Source organism: Dipodomys spectabilis, unplaced genomic scaffold (genome assembly GCF_019054845.1).
Source record: "Dipodomys spectabilis isolate Male_0828 unplaced genomic scaffold, ASM1905484v1 ptg000373l, whole genome shotgun sequence".
Classification (NCBI taxonomy): domain Eukaryota; kingdom Metazoa; phylum Chordata; class Mammalia; order Rodentia; family Heteromyidae; genus Dipodomys; species Dipodomys spectabilis.
In genome coordinates this window covers 2,010,950-2,034,748 of record NW_024871050.1, presented here as the reverse complement: position 1 = coordinate 2,034,748, position 23,799 = coordinate 2,010,950, and positions in this window count along the sequence as shown.

Below are 23,799 nucleotides of genomic sequence, written 5' to 3'. Positions count from 1 at the left end.
GGCCTTGGACTTGCTAAGAAGCTCAGGAGGGCCTTGAACCCATGACGGCCTTGCCCTCCCAAGTGGGGGAATTACAGGCATATGCCACCACAGCTGGAATCTATGATATATATGTGTGTGTGTGTGTGTGTGTGTGTGTGTGTGTGTGTGTGTGTGTGTGTGTTTATTCATATGTGTGTGTTTATATGTATATATGCTTTATTTATTTATGCATAGAGTAGACTCTCCTCTCATTACAGTTTAATACCCAGTGTGGTTCTTAGCAGAAAGTCTAAGCTTCCCCACACTTGTGTGATATGAACATAACTGAAAAAGAATCAGAGAGAGAGACAGAGTCAGAGAGAGACACAGAGAGACACAGAGAGAGAGAGATATGCAATATGGGTAGTAGAGGTTCCTGTTTCCAATTATTCAGAAGCTGCTGAAAATTTCACTTTTAGTTTGTAACTTTTAGCATATGATCTTGGCTCTATGAAATATATTAGGTGCTGGATTTCAGAGAGTTCTATTTCACAGGAGGAAAAATGAAAACATTCTCATTTTTTTCAGTGCTCAAAAGAAGAAAAGTGATCAGAAACACACAGGCATCCTACATACTTAGTTGATTAAGGAAGGAAATTCTACTCAATTTATGCAGGGTCATATTTATAATTTTGAGACATTAAGAAAATGATTAACCAAACATAAGCACATAGGATCTTTATGTTCCTGGAGACCTTCCCTGTCCAGGTGCCGGCTGCCCACCAACTGCCCTTTCTTGAATACTGACCTTGTGCATTTTGTTAGACAAGGATTGCATTGAGAAATCTGTATGGAAACTCAAATTATTTGTGTGAGGTAGGGCTGACAAGTCAAAACTTAATTTCTTTATTCCAATTAGAAATTTACACAGAGTTTTAATGTAGTGGAAAATATTGCTTTCCTTTGTTGAGTGAATACATAGGTTGAGGGAAAGGACTCCTTTCCTCTGAGCCTGGCTCAGTGCTGGGTTGACCCAGTGTGAGATCAAGGGCTTTCCTAGACCTGCAGGGACAATGGTAGGCCAGTCTGCCATTAACTTTTAGTCCAAAGGAAGCCGGGAAGACAAAGACCCTCTGGGGTGGATGAAAAAGTTTAGATAAATTCAGCCACAGGAAATCTGAGAAAATCCTGAGCAGACTGAAAACAACATCCTTCCTTAGCACCAAGACCACCATAGGTGCCTATGACCCACTCCAAATGGCATGGATCTTCACAATTAGTTAACATTCCACTAGTTCCCAATTGGAGCCAAGATCCACTCCTAAAAGTACATCATCTCTTCTCATCCTTTCTCCAGCCCTCAGAGGTTGGCATCATCATCTGGCACATGGATAAGGTCACTGTGGCTTAGTGCATGAGTGACCTGTTGATATTCACCATGCTGCTTCAGGGCAGAACATTCTGGAGCCCTTGTGTATTCTCATTCATTATTGATTGGTGCCTCCAAACCACAAAGACTTATCCAATGCAAGGCAGGACCAGATTAGAGACTGCCAAGGATATCTTTAAGGAAAAAGGTGTTCTTAATTTCTGAGGGGGAGTTGATAAATTTGCAACTTTGCCCTGCATTTTGCCAAGGTGAGAGACAGAGCTTCTATTGAACTGGATTCCTCACCAGCATTTTGAATTTGAAGTGGATCGATGGCTTTCAAGTTCAAATTCTATCCTTACTTGTGTGTGTGTGTGTGCGTGTGTGCGTGTGTGTGTGTGTGTGTGTGTGTGTGTGTGTTTGTAACTATTTTAAACCAACCCAGTCCCTTAACAGAACAAAGGATTCTGTTGAACCCAGAGAGAGTGTCATAATAGCATATGCTTTAAGATATAACTGAGAACAGATGAAATTCCTAGCATTTTATGATTTCCACCATTAAATGACTACAGCTCCATTCCAACTCCACCTGGTGAGCTCAGATGTTAGAGGAGCTAAATCTTCTGTTGCGCTGCTATCCCTTTGAGTCTTGAGATTGGGATTAATGACACACAGACATGCATGTACACACACATACAGACACAGACATAGACATAGACACACACACACAGACACAGACACACACAGACACACACACACCTTGTTTTTCTTTGCGTCAGCAGGTGTGTTTTGTTCTAAGCCAGTGGCAGATGGTATAGGAGGGAAAAGACATCTTTCAGCAGGAGGCTCCTGTGACAAGTGGCCTCCTCTGGCCTGGCTGGGTTTCATGTTCCTTTGTTTGTCTGTAGAAATGAGAGCTTGTTAGCAGCAGCTATCGGGGAGAACAGTGGATTTTCAACTTTTATCATTTTTTTGGCTGATGAAAGTAGTGAGGGAGAGTGCTGGGCACAAAGATGGCCATAGCTTAGCCAAGGCAGGATCAGGGCGCCAAAGTCTCAGTCTCCCCTCAAGCTGGACTCTGTTTCTAAGGTGAGTTATTTTCTAAGTGACATTCGGCATGCTTGTGTTCTCAAGTAACTCAGAGGGATTAGACTTGCCCAGCCCAGTAAGGGAGACATTTGACTTCTTACCCCTGAGATCTGTCTTTCTACTGGGGAAGGCACCTCCATAAAATGTGATGTGGGATTTGTCACTCAGGAACCGAGAATGACCGATGCGGGCATGCCCAAGAGCCTTCCTGGAGCTTTGCTGTGTGCTTGCATTGTGGTTTTCCTCTGAAGCGTGAATACAAAGGTGATTCCCTGTTGATGTATCCTAGGGAACAACAGTTGCACAGTCCTGTAAATAGGCCATCACAAAGGAACAGAACAACTTCCTGTAATAGTCAGCCCTTGTGGCTAGACTTGTGGACCCAAGGATGAAATTTCTTTTGCAAGCTGGGAAGACAAATAAGGTTATAATAGTAAGAGCTCTAATACTGTTTACTACTCTGAAACACTTTATTATTAGTGACAGACATATAACTATGTCTGAGTGTTTTCTTACCAATAAAACTGAAAAATCCAAAGACAGTGGTTGCATTATCATAAAATATCTCTCCTCTTCCTTTTCCTTTTCCTATTTTCCTTGGCATGTGGCCTGCTTAGCAAGCGAGTTTGTTTAAGACAGAAGCAAGTATTGTCTGTGTTGCTCTAAACACTTTTGCAACACACACAACACACACAACACATACAGCAAACACACAACACACACAATACACACATACACACATATACACACAACACACACACACACACACACACACACACACACACACACACACACACACACACACACACACTCCTTAGAGTTTAGAAACCCTTTTTACATTGTAACTCATTTAATCCTGTAGTAGCCTTGTGAGATATGATTACAGTTTCATTTGGTAGAGGGGCTCAAAGTTGGAAAGTTTCTCAGACAGGTTTATTAGAACTAGTAAGCAGTGGACTCAAACTAAGTCTAAGGCCAAGAGATCTTTTTTTTTCTTTTTTGTTTTTCTGGACAAGCTACCACTGTCTAGGTGGGGGGAAGGAATCAGGATAGGGTCTGTCACTTTGTAATTTGCAAAAACCTGGAGTTAAACAGAATCAAGCTGGTAGTACCAACAGAAATGGTACCTCAGCCTTGGCTTCATCTTCTTGCCAGGGTTGCTTCCTGAGTGGTAGCAAGTGAGTCTCCTGACCGCCATGGTTCTGGGCTATAGAGCTGTGACCCATGTATTGATCAGACCCAATGGCTTCTTCATACAGGCCCTGTTGACCTGCAAAGGTGAACAGGGGATCAGTTGGACGAGGTGGCTGGGAAATGGCATTGTGTTACCGTTACTCTCTCCACCCTTATTGCTTCTCTGAACAACAACAATAATAAAAAATGGTTCCAGCCTTTGTTTCTCTTGCCTGCCCCCCCTTATTTCTATATTTCTGATAATGACTCTATGGAAATGGCAGGCCCTATCTAGTTGGGCACAGAGCTGCTCAAGGAGTCAGGAGACTCAAGGTAGAAGCTTTGCTGCATGGCACTGTTTCCTCATCTGTAAAATGGAGAGATTGAATTCTTGCTCTTGTTTCTGATGACGACAAGCCTTCATGCACTGTGAGGATGGTGGACAGTGGTGTTGTGCCCCGCAGTTATCCTGCTCTGTTGTCATTGAGATATTCAGTCTGAAGCACGCTTTTGGGGTTCTTGGCCTCTACCAAAAACAGTGGAGGCTATCTGCTTCTTAGTTCTCTGGATTTACCCTACATGCAGCCCTCAGGAAGGATCTGAGTCAACATGACTCCAGCATAGTTAACAAATCTTTCATCGATGGTTTAAAGGGTCCTGCAGCAATTTTCATCACTTACTCAAGGTAGATTTATTGCTGAAACAGTCTGGCAAAACTTCCTTGTTTGGAGCCAAGCTCCAGTCATACCTCTACTCCCAGCATGCAACTTGGTGAAACAAAGTAGAATTGTCTTTCAACCAGGGGCCCTGGATACTTTCAGAGGTTCTATGTGATAGGGACCACTGGACTTGTGGAGTTCATTCTCCAACCAGCTCCTCTCCCCTCCCCCACCCCGGTCCCAGCTCCCTAATCCACCTTCCATCTAGGTCCCCTAGTCCTTGCCTGCCTTCACCCTTCCCATCCTTGGTGTCAGTGGGCTAAGAGTCAAATGTCCATTGTTTGGGATGTTCCTCTCTTTTGCTCATTGGCTCCTGAAGGTGGCTGTGGTTTGAAGTTGTGCCAGGAGTGTTGGTGAATGAGAGGCAGGCTGAGGCTTAGGTTCAGAAGTCTGCCTAGGCTTTAATAGTCCAGGAAGCCTCATGGGCTTTAGGGATTCATTCTTCATTAGTCTTATTTCCTTGTCCCCAAGCAGACTGCACCCCTGTACAGAGTGTAGCACCAAGGACCTTTTGTGCTTATCTAGAATGATTTGTAGGTGTTAAGCTAGCTTGTTGGTCCAACTTTCTTGGTCATGTTCACCTGGAACCAGATACACTTCCAGGGTTGGAAGAAGTGAAACTCCAGCCAAATGGCCACTTTCCTAACTGGCTTATACCTCAGAGTATCTAAGTTGGGCATGGGCATTGTGGGTAGGGGGCTTAAGGGAGGTCATTGCCTTTTGGCCATATCCCAGATGAGGGTGAATATGTGGCTCAGTCTATGTGAGAGTTATCAAGAATCTTTTTCTCTGTAAATGTCATCATTTGGCTCCCCCTACCTTTCTCTCTCCTCATTGTTAGTCATGAGGCTTAAACTCAGGGACTGGGTACTGTCCCTGAGTTTTGTTTTTTTTTTTCTTTTTGTCGGTCATGGGGCTTGAACTCTGGGCCTGGGCGCTGTCCCTCAGTTCTTCAGTTCAAGGCGAGTGCTCTACCACTTGAGCTACAGCGCCACTTCCGGTTTTCTGGTGGTTTATTGGAGATAGGAGTCTCACGGTCTTTCCTGCCCAGGCTGGCTTTGAACCGCTATCCTCAGATCTCAGCCTCTTGAGTAGCTAGGATTACAGGCGTGAGCCACCAGCGCCTGGCCCCTGAGTTTTTTTTGCTCAAGGCTACTGATCTACCACCTTGAATCACAGCACCACTTCCAGTTTTCTCTGGTTAATTGGAGATAAGAGTCTCTTGGACTTTCTTACCGGGGCTGGCTTTGAACCATGATGCTCAGATCTCAGCCTCCTCAGTAGCTAGGATTATAGTCGTGAGCCACCAGCACCTGGCTCGTGGTTCATTATTTAAGCTTCATAGAAACAGGTTTGCAAGAAAAATACTGCAAGTTTCAGTTGTTGAAAGGAGAACAAAACTTAGCCTGTTTGTCCCTCAAAATATGGGTTCAGATCATTCAAATATATGGACTGGAGGTAACAATCTAGAACTTTTTCACCTCTGTTCTCACATGTAATTTCTTCCAACCCAGAGGAAGAAATAAAGATAACACTGCTCGCATTTTACAGATGACTGAACAGAGGAGTCAAGGCACATAGTGTCGTGGCCAGCATTTCACTGTTGGGGGAGCTGGGGCTGGTCAACAGGATGTTTGTTTCTTCAGATAAAGTGTTTGGTAAAGACAGGGAGGCTATGGGAAGATTAAGTTAAAACTATCCATCAGAGCCGGGTGCCAGGGGCTCACGCCTGTAGTCCTAGCTACTCAGGAGGCTGAAATCTGAGGATTGGGATTCAAAGCCAGCACTGGCAGGAAAGTGTGTGACCTCTTATCTCAAATTAACCAGCAAAAAGCTGAAAGTGTAGCTGTGGCTCAAGCGGTAAAGCATTAGCCTTGAGAACTAAAGCTCTGGGACAACACCCAGGCCTCGAGTTCAAGCAAAACAAGCAAAAATCCTATGCAACAGGGGCTGGGAAGGTGGCTCAGTGGTAGAGCGCTTGCCTTGCATGCATGAGGCCCTGGGTTCCATTCCTCAGCACCACATAAGCAAAAAGAAAAAAGCTAGAAGTGGCTCTGTGGCTCAAGTGGTAGAGCACTAGCCTTGAGCTGAAGAGCTGAGGGACAGCGCCCAGGCCCAGAGTTCAGGCTCCATGACTGGACCCCCTCTCCCCCCCAAAAAAAATCCTATGCAACAGAGCTCAAGTTAGAGTCTCTGAGCTCCTTGACCTTCTTTGAAAGTAGATTTTTCTGGTCCCTATGATCATGGGCAATTGGGCATTGTAATTAGTAATTATGTTTAAAAAACAAAAAGCTAGGGAGGTCTGTAATTAACATTTATTGAACATATACTATATGCCAGGTACATCATTAGCTTATTGAACTCCCACATACATCTCTGTGAAGTAAAAGTGGTATGCTCACCCCATTTTATGGATGAGGAAACTGAGGCCCAGAAAGATCACATGGTTTGGGATCCGGTGCTATAATGGTCATGTGTTTAATCCCTATTCAGTACTGTGTCACTGTTTTCTGCTTGATTGTATCAGCTCCTTGGTAGATGACATCACTTAGAGAAGTCACTGATCCCTTGCAGTACAGTTGACACCCCTAAACGGAAGCACCTCAATGACTGTCCAGCATTTGGGGCTCTAGGGCATCACAGTCTAAGGACCTTAGCTGAAGACAGTACCAGTATGAGTTTTGAAGAGAGACAGCATAAAGCAATAGTGAGCTAGCATGTCACCTGGGGAGGCAGTGGGCTCGCATCCCTGTGACATCGGAGGGTGGCCCAGAAACTTGAGTTCATCATTGCCCTAAAATCAAGGGGTCTTAGTTTTGACCCACAGCAGCAGAATACATAAGACTCCTATGTGATAGACCAGAGGAGTCACTTACAATCGCCTAACCAGCCCCTTTCATGTAGACAGGTATCTTTTTTTTTTTTTTTTGCCAGTCCTGAGACTTGATCTCTGGGTCTGGGAGCTGTCCCTGAGCTTCTTTTGCTCAAGATTAGGGCTCTATCACATGAGCCAAAACACCACTTCTGGTTTTCTGGTGGTTAATTGGAGATAAGAATTTCATAAACTTTCATGGCTTGGCTGGCTTAGAACCACAATCCTCAGATCTCAGCCTCTTGAGTAGCTAAGATTACAGGTGTGAGCCACCGGTTCCTGGCTTTAGCCAGGTATCCTTTAGCTCTGGTTATGACCAGAATTTCCATGCACCTGTGTTGAGACCCAAGTGAGGTGAATAGTTGGGATATTTGATGGCGCTAGCTCTGAAAAACTGTCTTGTTTTCCAGGGCACGGCTTGATCTGTCTTTGCCATTGTTTCTGCAAAACTTCCTTTTTTTTGTTTGTTTGTTTTGTTTTTTTCCTACCAGTCCTGGGACTTAAACTCAGGGCCTGGGTACTGTCCCCAAGTTTCTTTTGTTCAAGGCTAGCTCTCTACCACTTGATCCACAGTGCCACTTCCAGCTTTTTCTGTTTATGTGGTACTGAGGAATAGGACCCAGGGCTTCATGCATGCTAGGCAAGCATTCTACCACTAAGCCACATTCTCAGCCCCAGAAAAATTCCTTTTTGATCTTAGAGAAATTATATTATATGCAACTCTTGTTCTTTCCTTTTCTCAAGAGCTCTGCTACTAGCCAAGATCCTGGTCTTTGTCCATTATTACTGGTTGGGTACCTTCCCTTCATCTCCTTTATCAAAGGCAACTGATGGTTCTTTTAATAATTCAACTTCCTCCAAACACTATAGACAGGTAAAATCCCCACAGTCCAGAACGGCTCACAGACAGATCACAACCATTTTCTGTGCAGTGATGTCATAGATCTGAGTGTGCTCATTACAAAGATGAGCAAACAGAAGCTCAAAAGTGACCTGCTCAAAATCTGACATCTAGAGGCTGGGAAGGTGGCTTAGTGGTAGAGTGCTTGCCTAGATGCATGAAGCTCTGGGTTCGATTCCTCAATACCACATAAACAGAAAAGGCCAGAAGTGGTGCTGTGGCTCAAGTGGTACAGGGCTAGCCTTGAGCACAGAGAAGCTCAGGGACAGAGCCCTCGCCCTGAGTTCAAGCACCAGGACGGGCAAAAAAAAAAAAAAAAAAAAAATCTGACATCTAGTAAATGAGAAATCAGCCACGGCAATACACATTTCTGACTCCAAAGCTTGCTTTTTAAAAACATGTTATTACCATAAAAAAAATCACAGGGTTAAAGAATAGTAGAGTAGAACCTACCCAGGATATCATCTAAAAATCTATAGTCCAGACCTGTGCAATTCAATAAATAGCCACTGGCCACATAGAACTATTTCTATGTAAATTGAGAAAAACTAAATGAAATAAGAAACTCTGCTTTATAATGTGGTAGCTACATTTCTTTTTCTTTTTCTTTTTTCTTTTTTTTTTGGGTCCGGTCGTGGGCTTGAACTCTGGGCCTGGGTGCTGTCCCTCAGCTCTTCAGCTCAAGGCTAGTGCTCTACCACTTGAGCACAGTGCCACTTCCAGCTTTGTTTCTTTTTGCTTATGTGGTGCTGAGGAATCGAACCCAGGGCCTCATGCATGCAAAGCAAGCACTCTACCACTGAGCCACCTTCCCAGCCCATGGTAGCTACATTTCAAGTGCTTTCTACACTCAAGTGACTATTATATTGAATAGTACATAAAGAATATTCCATTACTTCCAACAGTGCTATGGACAGTACTGGACTAGCCAACCCTTTATTTTGCAGATGAGGACAACAAAATCTAGCATCTGTAGAACTTATTTTGAGAACTCCATTTTAAAGTGCTCAGAAAACCAAATACCTGAGACACTAGTCATCAACTCAACATGTACCTTGTTCCAAAGATTTTCCTTGTTGAATCCAAAATGGAGGGAAGACAGGCAGGAGATGATATTTTGGGGGTATACTTGAAAGATCCTGTTGTGGCCTGCGATTCTTTGGCACAGTAAGTTGACTGTCCTGGAGCAGCACAGAATCCTTAATGTATCCTGACCTTAATGTAGGTCGGGAGTTATTGGTAGAAATGAGTTATTGGTAGCTTTCTAGAGATGACTGCAAGTTCCCTCACTAATTTTGGCTTGGACAGACATTAAAGAAGATGAGAAGGATTTAAAAGGAAAAAAAAGTCAGATAGAGACCATGGAGGTTTCTCTATCCAAGGTCTTGCTTGAGTGCTTCTGGTCCTGTGTCCTGTGTGTGTTTCTTCCACTTCTTTATCCGCCCCCAAAATGGGACCTTAGTGGAAAAAAAAAAACATGGCTGCTTCCTTGGAATTACGGAGCTGCTTGTATTGTTTCAAGAGGAGAGATTCAACAGCAGTGGTTGTGTGCTGCTGGCTTTTTTTTGGTCAGTCGTGGGGTTTGAACTCTTGACCTGGGCGCTGTCCCTCAGCTCTTCAGCTCAAGGCTAGCACTCTACCACTTGAGCCACAGCACCACTTCCAGTTTTCTGGTGGTTTATTGAAGATAAGAGTCTCACGGTCTTTCCTGCTTGGGATGGCTTTGAACCGAGATCCTTAGATCTCAGCCTCTTGAGTAGCTAGGATTACAGGTGTGAGCCACCAGCACCTGGCTCCTGCTGGCTTCTTTAGGCCCCATGATCAACAGTATTCTCAATAGTCATTTCTTCAAGTATTTGTGGAAAGCTTAGCAATGGTCCTGCCCCTCTGCTAGGCAGTAAGGCAGGGACAGAGGAAGCACATATGCCCCTTTTACAGGCAAACATCATCTGTTGTGGAGCCAGAGCTCTCCTGTGCTTAGCTGTGTATTGGTAAGATGTAAGGTCAGAAAATGAGAAATTGAGAACTTCAATATTGTCTGAAGTTGTCAAAAAAAAAAAAGTCCTTGTAGAAGGCATAGACTTGAAGTGCTGAGAGAGTGTATCATGACTTGGAAAATAAAGGGGCAGAGAACATACTAGAATCATGAGTTGTGAGAGGAGAGAGTGGTAGGGACATAGGGCTAGAGTGCCTTCCCACCAATGTCACCAAAGTTCTTCCAGTTTGAGATGCTCCCTTCAAGGCGGGGCCTTGGCAAGGGCTCATGAATCGAAGTGTTCTTTGTTTAGATCACATATTTAGCCATATGGTTCCCAGGGAGGGGCTGGGACCTTTGTTGTTGGTATTGTTGTTGTTGTTGTGTAGAGGGATCTCTAACCTTGAAGATGTTGGGCCTGGTTATAGGGCAGTGGTCTGTACCTCCTAGGCCCTACCCAATGATAAACACATTTCTGGTTAAGAGGCACTTTTCTCACAAGTGTTAAATCAACGCAACTGTCTGCACTCATGGAATTGTTATGGAATTGTAAAATGGATTGTAAAATTGTAAAATGAATTGTCAGACAAGCCCACATCTCTCATTTTGCTTCAAGTTATTGAAGGGGAGAGAGATGTTATCTCTCCTTTCCCAGGGTAAACCTATAAAGTAAAAAAAGAAAGCCAGTATTCCTTTGGTCTTCCCCTTAGTTGGCTAAGGAAATGGCAAACATCAACGTGGGTACTAGCCCAGCTGGCCATCACCGCTCATCCACAATAAGCATGCCCAGTACATTCACAATTCAGATAAACAATGAATACTTTTAAAAGGAGATATAGTTGTGCTAAATATTGCAAGTTTTACGTGCATAGAGATGTGTGCCCATATGCTAAATCTGGTAGTTCAAATCCCTGTTTCCTGTTTTCAAAGTCTTTGTAGAGTGAATTGGGGTTTTCCCATCTACAGAAGAATGTACTTCACACCTAAGGGGATTTTGTGGGAGAGCTACACATTTGCATTTTGTGCTAGAGTCTTCACATTTGCATTTCCTGGAGGATCTGAGATCACCTGAGACTGAGAGCTACTACTGAGTGTTGGGAAGAATGTGAGTTATGTTATTAGGGAAGATCTCATTTCTGGTCCCAGCTCTGCTTTTTGCTAAATGTCTTTGGACAACTATTTTGCTTCTTTGGAACTCTCTCTTTCTCTCTCTCTCTCTCTCTCTCTCTCTCTCTCTCTCTCTCTCTTTTCTTCTTTTTTCTGAGTTGCTACACTCTGAATCCTATGAATGGGGAAGATTGGGTAGAAAGTTCTGGCTTGATGTGTGGTGTGGGAGATTCTGAGAGTGAGGGGTGTAAGTAAAGGTTAAGACTTCTGGCTGCCCTTCCTTCTGTAAATGTGGAGGAGAGAGAGTAATACAGGGTGTGGTGGAGGCCTGGAGCTACCAAGCTAGGGGACTTGGCTTTAATACAAAACTGGATTTGATATTTCTAGCAGAATGAGAGATGCTGGGCTTCACCCCTTCCCCACTGACCTGCATATTGGAGCCTGTAGAGGGTGTTGGGAGTCCATGTCCGCAAGAGCCCTCGCAGGTATCTCTTGGCTGAATACCCAGGCTGGATCTGCCGTTGTGCCTGGATCCAGGGCTGATTTCGGAAGTAGAGGTATGGTTGCCAGGCTCTGTCCTCTTCCCTCTGTGGGGGACAACAGTCAGGAAACAGCACAACGGCTGAACTTCCAAGCCTCTCATACTGGTTAGCACAATCCTCATCAGTAATCCAGAGATGCCCAGAAGGTGCCAGAAGGCACCCAAAACCAGATGCCTCGGCTAATATACATAAACCTGGAATTCACAGAGCAAAGCTGGGAGGAGTCCCTGCAGATTTTCAGTTGGAAGGGGAAGGAGAAATGATGAATACCAGACCCTACGTTGAGACAGAGCCTCAGAAGAAAACCCATTAACAGGTCCAGCCCGAGGAAATCATGTTTTAGTCCCTCCCAAAATGTCTCTGACCTGCAAAGGGAAAGCTGGTATGTAAATCAGCCTCTACACTGTGCTTTTAATACAGGTAACGGGACAGACACACAGGGAGCCTGGCATTGTGAAACTATTTGGCTTGATTGCATTGCATTTCAGCTAGCAGAGTTTTCTGGGAACCTTTCTGGCAAAGTCAGTTCTGCCATGCATGACTTTGTGAGGGAATAAATGTATAATAACATCATACACTTGAGTAGGAATTTGTATTATACAAAGACCTTTTAGCCTCATTAAAATCTTAAAAGGTGGACTGAGTTAATACTTAAATGATACAGAAACTCTCAGGATGATTGCTTAAGCACAGAATAGCAAACATATGATACTTGTATTGGTATCTTTGGCTTTGCCCCTTTGTCCATGGCAGGCATCACTAATCAATCATGGTATTCTTTATCTGATTGGATATAATCTCAGAATCCATTCTCCAATTTTTTTGTATGTATGGGCATCTGGACTCAAACACCTGCTCATGGCTGTTGCTTTATCACCAAGTTGTGCCTACAAGCATAGCTTTTTTTCTGGTTAATTGGAGATGGAGTCCTCAGTGGAAGGATTCAATGAGCTGAGCTATATAAAGTATATTCTCTATACTTGCACTAGGTGGTCAATAAACAAACTTCTGTTTATTGTTTATTAGTCTATCTCTGACCCTTCATTCTCCTACTGGGTTGGGAATGTGGTTTAGTGGTAGAGTGCTTGTCTAGCACTCATGAAGCCCTGGGTTGGATTCCTCAGTACCACATAAAGAGAAAAAGCTGGAAGTGGCTCAAGTGGTAGAGTGCTAGCCTTGAGCAAAAGAAGCTGAGGGACAGTGCCTATGCCCTGAGTTCAAGCCCCAGAACTGATTTAAAAAAAAAGCTTGTGACTGCATTGGGCCCATCCAGATAATCCATGATAATATCCCCAGTTGATCCCATCTGTCCTGACAGCAATGGGTCACATACCTGTAATTGCAGCACCCAAGACGCAGAGGTAAGAAAGTGAGGGTTCAAGACCAGTCCTGAGCTACATAGCAAAACCCAGACTCAAAAACCCAAGAGCTAGGGATGTAACATATATAATTATATGTAGAAATAAACAGAACCTGAATCTAATTAAGGGACTACTTAGTAGGAGAAGGGGAAGATGGATGGGTAAAAGGAAGATAAAAGTGAACAAATTTGAGATACATTGCAAGTATGTGTAGAACCTTAATGAAGCTGTTGATCAGTAGGGGTGGGGAGAACACAGAAAGAGAAACAGGTTATGTTTGGGTTGCTAATCACATGGCTTTTGGTTTGTTTGTTTGCTTGCTTCTTTGTTTTCAGAGCTAGGGATTGCATTCAGAGACTTCCACATGCTATGAACGCACCCTTACCACTGAGCTCAGAAGTCATAGATAGATGTTATTGGGGAAGGGGGTAGTCAACTATTTTTGTGTGTGGGTGTGCTAGTCCTGGGGCTTGAACTCAGGGCCTGGGGACTGTCTCTAAGCTTTTTTTGTTCAAGGCTAGCATTCTATCACTTGAACCACAGCTCTTCTTTCAGCTTTTTGGTAGTTAATTGGAGATGAGTCTCACAAACTTTCCTGCTCAGCTAGCTTCAGATCATGATCCTCAGATATCATCCTCCTGAGTAGCTAGGATTATAGACATGAGCCACCAGCACCCAACTGGGTCTTGCTTTTACATCTAGGCTACTGTTTTATGTCTTTTGATTGATAAGTTCAGACTATTAAGACTATTAAGTTTTAATGTTAATATCAAAAGGTATATCATATTTCCTTTGATACTTTGTTGTTTTTTTCTTATTTCAGCCTTGGGACTCTATTTATCTGGTAGGTTTATTTATTTTTTTTATTTTCCTGTTTGGGGTTTTCTTCTGTGCATAAGATTCCTTTAAGTACTTTTTACAGGCTCGTTTAGTATTTTAAGTTCCTTTAGCTTTTGTTTATCATGGATAGTTTTCATTTTTCCCTCAATTATGAAAAATAGGTTCACTAGACTAGGTTGGCAACTGTTCTTTTTATTTTTGTTTTTTTGGGTCTGGTCGTGGGGCCTGAACTCTGGGCGTGGGCGCTGTCCCTCAGCTCTTCAGCTCAAGGCTAGCGCTCTACCACTTGAGCCACAGCGCCACTTCTGGCTTTTTTCTTATGTGGTGCTGAGGAATCGAACCCAGGGCCTCATGCATTACAAGGCAAGCGCTCTACCACTGAGCCACCTTCCCAGCCCCTTGGCCAGTCCTGGGGCTTGAACTCAGGGCCTGGCCACTGTCACTGAGATTCTTTTTGTTCAAGGCTAGCGCTCTGCCACTTGATCCACAGTGCCACTTCCAGCTTTTTTTGTTATTGTGATGCTGAGGAATTGAACCCAGGGCTTCATGCATGCAAGGCAAGCACTCTATCACTAAGCCACATTCCCAGCCCTCAGGGCTTGAATTTTATGCCCTCTATACCCTCCCAACATTCAGTATTTGTATTGACATATTTGCTGTTATTGTAATGGCTGTGCCATTGTAAGTTATGTTTATTTTCTTTTGCAGCTTTCAGTATTCTGTCTTTATTCTATAAAAATTATTTATGAGACAGCCAGTCTCCCAGGCTAGCTTTCAATAACTAGTCTCAAGTGATTTTTTTCAGCTTCCTGATTAGTTGGGACTATAAGCATTTCCCACTAAGCCTGGTTTAATAAAAAAATTTAAGAAAATGCTTGAAGCAATGGAACTGCCACTACCTTGTATGTATTGTGTACACACATTCAGCCATCACCCTGTCCTCCATAGGTATGTGTGATTAAAATGATGAGGATGAGATGGGCGCCGGGGGCTCACGCCTGTAATCCCAGTACTCAGGAGGCTGAGATCTGAGGATCATGGTTCAAAGCCAGCCCAGACAGGAAAGTCCGTGAGACTCTTATCTCCAATTAACCACCAGAAAACTGGAGTGGTGCTGTGGCTCAAGTAGTAAAGCACGCACCTTGAGCTGAAGAGCTAGGGATAGTGCCCAGGTCCAGAGTTCAAGACCCACGACCGAAAAAAAAATGTTGATGATGATAATGATGATGATAAAAAAGGCAGTCACCATCCCTGCTTTCTTTACACTTGCATAGCATATTAGTATAGTCCAGATCTTCTCAGACGGTTTTATATCAAGTGCTACTGGGACATAAATCTGTCTTTCTCATTAGCTCTCACACTCCTGTTAGTTACAGTTATGCTCTCTGCCTACCATAGTCTGGCAACTATCATGCTATCCAATGGCTGTAGAGAATCTGCTATATGTCAACAGTATTCTGGCACTGGCTGCTTAATAACCACACACTAGTCGTTAGCTCCGTAGAATGGAAAAATCTAATAATTTAGTCTCTACATCCCTGTGATTCCCTGCCCTGTTTCCAGAGGTATTGGCTCCAGCTTGAAATCCTGCTCTCAGGAACAGGACTGGTGTTAGTGTGCTCTGGCAACGAGCAAATCTTAGAACAGAAAATGACTACCTATGCAGTTATACCTATGCAGTTATACCTATGCAGTTGTGACTGGAGACAGTCCCGGGGCCGTGTACCTGGAGAGAGGTAGGAGCAGGGTGAGAGGGGTGGACATGTGAGATCGCATCTGAAAGCCTGAAAAGACTTCTTCAGGCTCCACCTGGCTTTAATCAGCCTTGTACACACCCTGCATTCTCAGTCAGCCCCTTTCTCTGCAGGTTTGATTGCTAAGATTTTGTGCAAATGATACAATCATTGACATGCCAGACCATATAGAAGAAAATCATGAATTAATTTAATTTTTCTCATTAATGCAATATTATAACAAGTCTTGATTCTTGATCAAATCATTTAGCATCAAAAGGTTTTTTTTATTTTTTATGCCAGTCCTAGGTGCTGTCCCTTAGCTTTTTCACGTTTTCTTTCAAGGCTTGAGACGCAGCTTCATTTTCATTTTTTTGGTGGTTAATTGGAGATAAGCATCTCATGGACTTTTCTACCCAAGTTGACTTCAAACTGCAATCCTCAGTTCTCAATCTCTTGAGTAGGGAGGATTACAGACATGAGCCACAGTGCCCAAGTAAAAGCTTTTTCTTTGATAAGTCCAACTTATCTATTTTTTCCTTTTTTGCTTATATTTTCATGTCATAACCAAAAAATTGTCAAATGCAATTTTGTGAAGCTTTTCTCCCACGTTTTCTAAGATTTTTTTTTTCTGGTTTTTTTTGTTGTTGTTGTTTTGTTTTTTTGTTTTGGTTTTGGGTCTTGAACTCTGGGCCTGGGCGCTATTCCTCAGCTCTTCAGCTCAAAGCTAGCACTCTACCACTTGAGCCACAGAGCCACTTCCGGTTTTCTGGTGGTTTATTGGAGATAAGAGTCTTACAGATTTTCCTGGCCAGGCTGGCTTTGAACTGCGATCCTCAGATCTTACCCTCCTGAGTAGTTAGGATTACAGGCGTGAGCCACCAGCCCCTGTCGAGTTATTTTTTTAAATAGTGTAAGGTATGGACCCAACTTCAATTTGGCATGTATACACACACACACACACACACACACACACACACACACACACACACACACGCAATAAAAAGACATCAAAGGACTCCATTAGCTAGGTACTGGTGGCTCACACCTGTAATCCTAGCTACCCAATAGGCTAAGATCTGAGGTTCACAGTTCAAAGCCAGCTTGAGCAAGAAAGTCCATGATACTCTTATCTCCAATCAACCAACAGAATAGGCAATGGTACTGTGGCTCAAAGTAGTAGAGCACTAGCGTTGAGCAAAAGAGCTCAGGAATAGTGTCCAGGCCCTGAGTTCAAGCCCTATGACCACCACAACCACCATCACCACCACCACCGACAACAAAAAGACACCATTAGCAGAGTGAAACAATAACCTTTACAATGGGGAGAAATATTTGTAAATTTCAGTTAGAAGTCTTACAACTCACCAATAAATACTAGCCTCATTTAACAATTAGCAAATAACTTGAATAGATATTTAGACAAAAAGGTGCTCCAAAACTGAAGGTTTTTTTTTTTTCTCTCCTCCTAAAGGACATATAAGTAATGGCCAATCAGCAAATGACAAGATGCTCAATGTCAACTGCCTCCAGGGAAGTGCAGTTAAATCACAACTGCAGTGAGATGTTTCATCACCATTAGAATGGTTAACACGAAAATTAAAAGAGAAGGCAGAAACCCAGTGTGAGTGGGGATGTGGAGAAATGAAAACCCAGAGTTACCGTATCATCCATCAATTTCACTTCTGGATCTAGTCATAGAGGGACTGATACTTGTACACTTGTATACTTAAGACATTATTCACAGTAGCCAAAATTTGAAAGCAATCCAAGGGTCCTTCAATAGATGTGAGGATTTTTTTAAAAATGTGGTATACACATACACAATGGAATATTACCTAGCTTTTAAAAGGAATGAAAAAAATAAATAAAAGGAATGAAATTCCAGTACATGCGGCAACATGAATGAACCTTAAAGATGTTATATTAAGTGAAATGAGCCAGCCACGAAAGATCGGACACTGTGATCCCACTCATGAAGTACTTAGAGGAATTAAATTCATAGAGAGTGAAGTAGAAAGGAGGATGTCAGGGACTGGGGAATGAGATGTTAATGTTGAATGGATACAGTGCTTCTGTTAGGAAACATGAAACAAAATTTGAAAATGGATGGTAGTGATGATTGTACCACAGGTGAATGTACTTCTGGCCACTGACCTGTGCGTGTAACGATAGTTAAAATGGTTGTCATGAAGCCAGGTGTCAGTGGCTCGCTTGTAATCCTAGTTTGTAATCCTAGCTAACTCAGAAGGCTGAGATCTGAGGATTACAGTTCAAAGCCAGCCCTGGCAGGAAACTCTGAGATTCTTATCTCCAATAAACCAGCAGAAAACCAAATGGCCCTGTGGCTCAAGTGGTAGAGCTCTATTATTATATAATATATTATTATTAATATAATACTATGTAATATATTAATATATAATAACATAGTGATATAATATAATAATTATATAATTTATGTTTGTTATGCAAAGAAGCTGATGGATGAAGGACATAAAGCTTTGAAAATCAAGAGTCCACTATCATGTATAAGATATACTATAAAAATGTTACCTATAAGGGGCTGGGAAGGTGGCTCAGTGGTAGAGTGCTTGCCTTGCATGCATGAGGCCCTAAATTCAATTCCTCAGCACCACATAAGCAGAAAAAGCTGGAAGTGGTGCTGTGGCTCAAGTGGTAGAGTGCTAGCCTTGAACTGAAGAGCTGAGGGTCAGCGCCCAAGCCCAGAGTTCAGGCCCCACGACCGACAAAAAAAAAAAAGTTACCTATAATGAAGATTGATTTTAATGAAAATCTGATTTGTTTCCTTAGAGTTATAAAGGGTTAGTTTAAGGAATGTTTTGGAAGATTTGGAGAAGACCACAATTTTCCATTGCTTTTCTTTTTTTTTGCCAGTCCTGGGGCTTGAACTCTGGGCCTGGATGCTGTCCCTCAGCTCCTCAGCTCAAGGCTAGTGTTCTACCACTTGAGCCACAATGCCACTTCCAGCTTTTTCTGCTTATGTGGTGCTGAGGAATCAAACCCAGGAGGGCCTCATGCATGCAAGGCAAGCGCTCTACCACTGAGCCACTTTCCCAGGCAGCTTTTTTTTGTTTTAATTTAATTAAAAAAAATTTTTTTTGGTTGGTTATGGGGCTTGAACTCTGGCCTGAGTGCTGTCCCAGCTCTTCAGCTCAAGGCTAGCTCTCTATCACTTGAGCCACAGCTCTACTTCATGGTTTTCTGGTGGCTTATTGGAGATAAAAGTTTCACGACTTTCCCTGCCTGGGCTGGCTTCCATCCTCAGATCTCAGCCTCCTGAGTAGCTAGTTACAGGTGTGAGCCACCAGTGCCCCAGCTTTTTCTTTCTTTCTTTTTTGTAGCACTGAGGTTTGAACTTAGGGCTTTGTACATGTTAGGCGGATATTCTACTACTTGAACCACACTCGCAGCCCTTTTTGCTCTGATTGCTTTTGATATAGGATCTCACTTTTTGCCAAGCTGGCCTGGACTTTGATCCTCCTATTTATGCTTTTTGTTAGGAGGACAGATGCCTGGTACCATATCATCAACATGGTTGCTGTTGTTGAGATGGGGATCTCTCAAGTTTCTTGTTCAGGCTGGCCTAGATCCCTAATCCTGCTTATCTTAGTCTCTCTAGTAGCTAGGATTACAGATGTGAGCCACTGTGCCTGTCACCTCGGATCCACTTTTTGTGAATACAGTGAAAACTGGGAGATATATTTTTTCTTCTAAGGAACATGTTAAGAATGGAAAGAGTAGAACTTTGAAATCTGTTAGTTGTCCAAGCTCCATTTATGGTTTAGCTGTATAATTTAGGCAAGTTATTTCATGTCAAGCTCTAGTTTTTCTTCCTTTAAGTTGGAGGTAATCCTAGTACCTAGCTAAGACTATAAATGGAATATACAGATGGAGTGATATAAAAAAAAACTGGGGCCTACTGTGGACACTCAGTGTGTGAGTGTTGTAGACATTACTTTTGAGCTCATAGGCTGGGCTGAAAACATTTCTCTTATATCTAGGTTTGCCATAGTCTCTGAATACCACTGCTCAGATGCGGACACCAGAAGGGGAGACAGTCAGTCACTCTTTCTCTCTTTCACATCCTAACACTTTGTTGAACAGCCATCAGATAGCATGCTTAGTGCCAGTGGATCACACCTGTAATCCTAGATACTCAGGTGACTGAGATCAGGGGATCATAGTTCAAAGTTAGCCCAGGCAGAAAAGTCCATGAACCTCTTACTTCCAATTAATCAGCAAAAAGCCAGAAGTAGAGCTATGGCTCAAGTTGGAGAGTACCATCCTTGAGTGGAAAAGCTAAGGGACAGTGCCCAGGCTGAGTTTATGCCCCAGTATGGGCACAAGCAAAACAAAACAAAACAAAATACCAAGTAACATTTTACTTCTTAGGGACCCAACCAAACAAATAACATGATTGGCAAAGGAAGCTTCCATCCTCCTGACGTTTTGCTAAAAGAATAAAAGGTAATTTATTATCCTTTTCTTTATTTCCTACTTGATGGTTAGTCTTTGTAGGTTTAAGTAGGAAAAATGAATGATTTGAATAGGTATTTCTCACACTATTTCCTTACTTGATAGAAGGGTAAGCTGAAAATTCCCTCAAAGGTTAGACACTGGCTAAACATAACTGAATAATTAAGTACTGTGAGTATTAGGATATGGGGAGAAACTAGTATAGAAACAATATAGAACTATTCAGTAGAACAAGGCTGACAATGCTTTTAAATGCGGCCACATTTATAAGGGAAATTGGTTGAAATCTTCTACGGTTGTCTAAGCCAAGTCTGTCTTTCAGTGAAATAGAGAAATGACATGTCCTTGGAATTTAATTTTTTTTTCTTGGAATTTAATTTTAAGACAGATAATTTTAATATAGTACTTAAAGTCCCATGGTTGGACATTGCCATGACAATTTCTGTAAATTTCACCTGTAAAATGTCCTGCAAAATTTCACATATTGGACAAGTTTGGCAAAAAACCATTAAAATGCCACATAACCATTAAGTATGGAGTCATTGATTATTGATATTATTTTAGGAGATGGGCCTTTGTGAGGTTATTAAAATTAGATGAAGATGAGGGTGGTGTCCCTGATAACATTAGTGACTTAATAATAAGCTTGCTCACTTGCTCTGTCTTGCCATGTATATTGTCTGTCATGTTATAATGCAGCAAGAAGACCCTGGGCAGATGTGGAGCAGATGCTAGTACCATGCCCTTGAGCCCTTTAGAACCTCTGCTTTTTGTATACTACCCTATCTGTTACATTCAGTTACAACAGTGGACAGTAGACTAAGACAGACATTTAAATATTTTCAAAATTAACTATAACTACTGTCCCTCAGAGTTACAGCATGTAAACCTTTATATTTTTCCATACAAAAACATTTTTTTTTTTGTCGGTCATGGGGCTTGAACTCTGGGCCTGGGCGCTGTCCCTCAGCTCTTCAGCTCAAGGCAAGCGCTCTACCACTTGAGCTACAGCGCCACTACAAAAACATTTTTAATAATTTAATTATGTGAACATATAATTAAAATGCTTCAAAAAGACAAGCATATGAAAACTATCACCAGACTTACAAAATTCTAAAAATGTAAAGAGTATATTTATAGGAATATACCAAAACAATTTGGAAATTGCTTAATATTTTGCAACAATGACTTGAAAGACACTATGGAATTCTGCTATACTAAAAGAGCATGATTTTGATGATTGTTAAAAAAAAAATCACAAGTTATAATTATCTAGGCTTTATAGCTATCTTTGTTGTTGTTGTTGTTGTTGTTTTGGTCGGTCGTGGGGCTTGAGCTCTGGGCTTGGGCACTGTCCCTGCGCTCTTCAGCTCAAGGCAAGCACTCTATCCCTTGAGCCACAGCACCATTTCTGGTTTTCTAGTGGTTTATTGGATATAAGAGTCTCACGGACTTTTGTGCCCGGGCTGGCTTTGAACTGCGATCCTCAGATCTCAGCCTCCTGAGTAAGCTAGGATTACAGGCGTGAGCCACTGGTGCCCAGCTTTTATAGCTATCTTATTTCCAACCATGGAGAAGCTGAATAAAAGAAGAGACCTCAAGTCCCTCCCCCACAGTATAACCCTTGCTTTCACTGTATTTGATGTCAGTATAATTTGTAGAGGAGAGGGGGGAAAAACAAGTCATTTAAGGATACAGGTGGACCCGTTGCAACAGTGAGAAGTACAAGTTGTCATGTCGAAAACGAACTTTACAACTTTGGTGGGGGGGGGGGGAGGAGGTGGGGGGGAAAAGGAAGGATTGGATGGGGGGGCAGGGGGAGGCTGGGAAGGGATGTGAAGGGCAAACAAAGGAGGAGGCTGCAATGCTTGATAAGAAATGTACTCATTATCTTGCCCATGTAATTGTAACCCCTCTGTACAGTATGTTCACAAAAAATAAAAAAATAAATTAAAAAAAAAACAAGAGACCTCAAGAAGAATAGTTTTAACTTTAGGAAGGTTGAACAAAATTTCCTTGGTTTAAATACAACAAACAGACAAAGTAGCAAATAAAGACATGTTTCTATGTATCTAGAAGTCTGAGAAATCTGACATGGAATCTCTTAGTTTGACTTTGCTCCTTAGGAAGTGAAGCCATGGGACAATATACAGAGTATAAATTCCAAAGATATAACCATATTGTGACACCAGATTCATGCACAGAACTGGAGATTCTAGAAGATGCTTTAAACATGGAATCGTACTCCCTTAGGTCAGTCTAGATTCTCCCAAGTCTGAATGGGGCTGAGTTATGTGGGTTTTGTGGTCTCCATTTTAGCTCTTTACTTAGAATATAGGTTTGTTTTTTTCTTTTTACATTTTTCCTAGTTTATGTGGACAAAGAAATATTGACCCTGAGGAAGACATCATGGTTATTGGTAGGCTGAATTTACATCACAAATTTGCTAGGAAAGTACTCTAATACGGTATTGGTGATGGAGTGATAGGTAGTCCCAGGTTTGAATCCTGGCTCTCATTTACAAGACTCTCCTCCTTGGGCAAGTTACATAGTTCCTTTGAACTTTCGTTTCTTCTTCTTTGTTTTTTTTTTTTTTTTGTTATGTTTTGTTTTTTGGGTCCAGTCGTGGGGTCTGAACTCTGGGCTTGGGCGCTGTCCCTCAGCTCTTCAGCTCAAAGCTAGTGCTCTACCACTTGAGCCACAGCGCCACTTCCGGCTTTTTTCTTTTTGCTTATGTGGTGCTGAGGAATTGAACCCAGGGCCTCAGGCATGCAAGGCAAGCGCTCTACCACTGAGCCACCTTCCCAGCCCCTCGTTTCTTCTTCTATGAAAGTAAGCCAGTGTGTTGCGTCATGCCTAAATCCTAGCACCTAGGACACTGAGACGGTAAGATCACAAGTTTGAGACCAGACTGGGCTACAGAGTGAGGTCCTGTCTCAACAAAACAAAACAAATAAAGGAAGGTGCTATGGTTTTTCATAGCATCTCATAAGGCCATTGCAAGGAATAACCAGAACAGTAGCCATAAAGTAACAGCAAATGTTTGATATCCATTTCATTCAAGGATTTGTGATTTTAAGACAGAATAATTGGGCTTTTTTTTTTTTTTAACCAGTCCTGGGGCTTGAACTCAGGGCCTGGATACTTTCGCTGAGCTTCTTTTGCTCAAGGTTAGCACTCTTCCACTTGAGCCACAACACCACTTTCTGGCTTTTTCTGCTTATGTGGTAATGAGGAATAGAACCCAGGGCTTCTTCATGCATGCTAGGCAAAGCACTCTACCACTAAGCCACATTCCCACCCCTAATTGGGCATTTGGTCAAGGACAATAAACCTCTCTACTTTGAAAGAGGGGAAGAAGGTTGAGAAGTTTTTTTTTTTTGGAAGTTTTGCCCAGGTTGGAGGTGGGTGATGGATTGTCCAATAATGATAATGACAGAATGTCTAAGAAACCTTGAAAACATCATGCATGACCAAATTATTCATTCCACAAACATTTAAGGAAACAATTTCAACATAACCCCTTCCCTAGAGATCAGTGTTGGCTGATGGTCAAAGAGATTAAATCTCAATACATAATAGAATGGGAATGTTTACAAAGGATGAATCCATGAGGTACATCTACTTAGGAGAGAAGGAGATGTCTTTAGTGAGGAGATG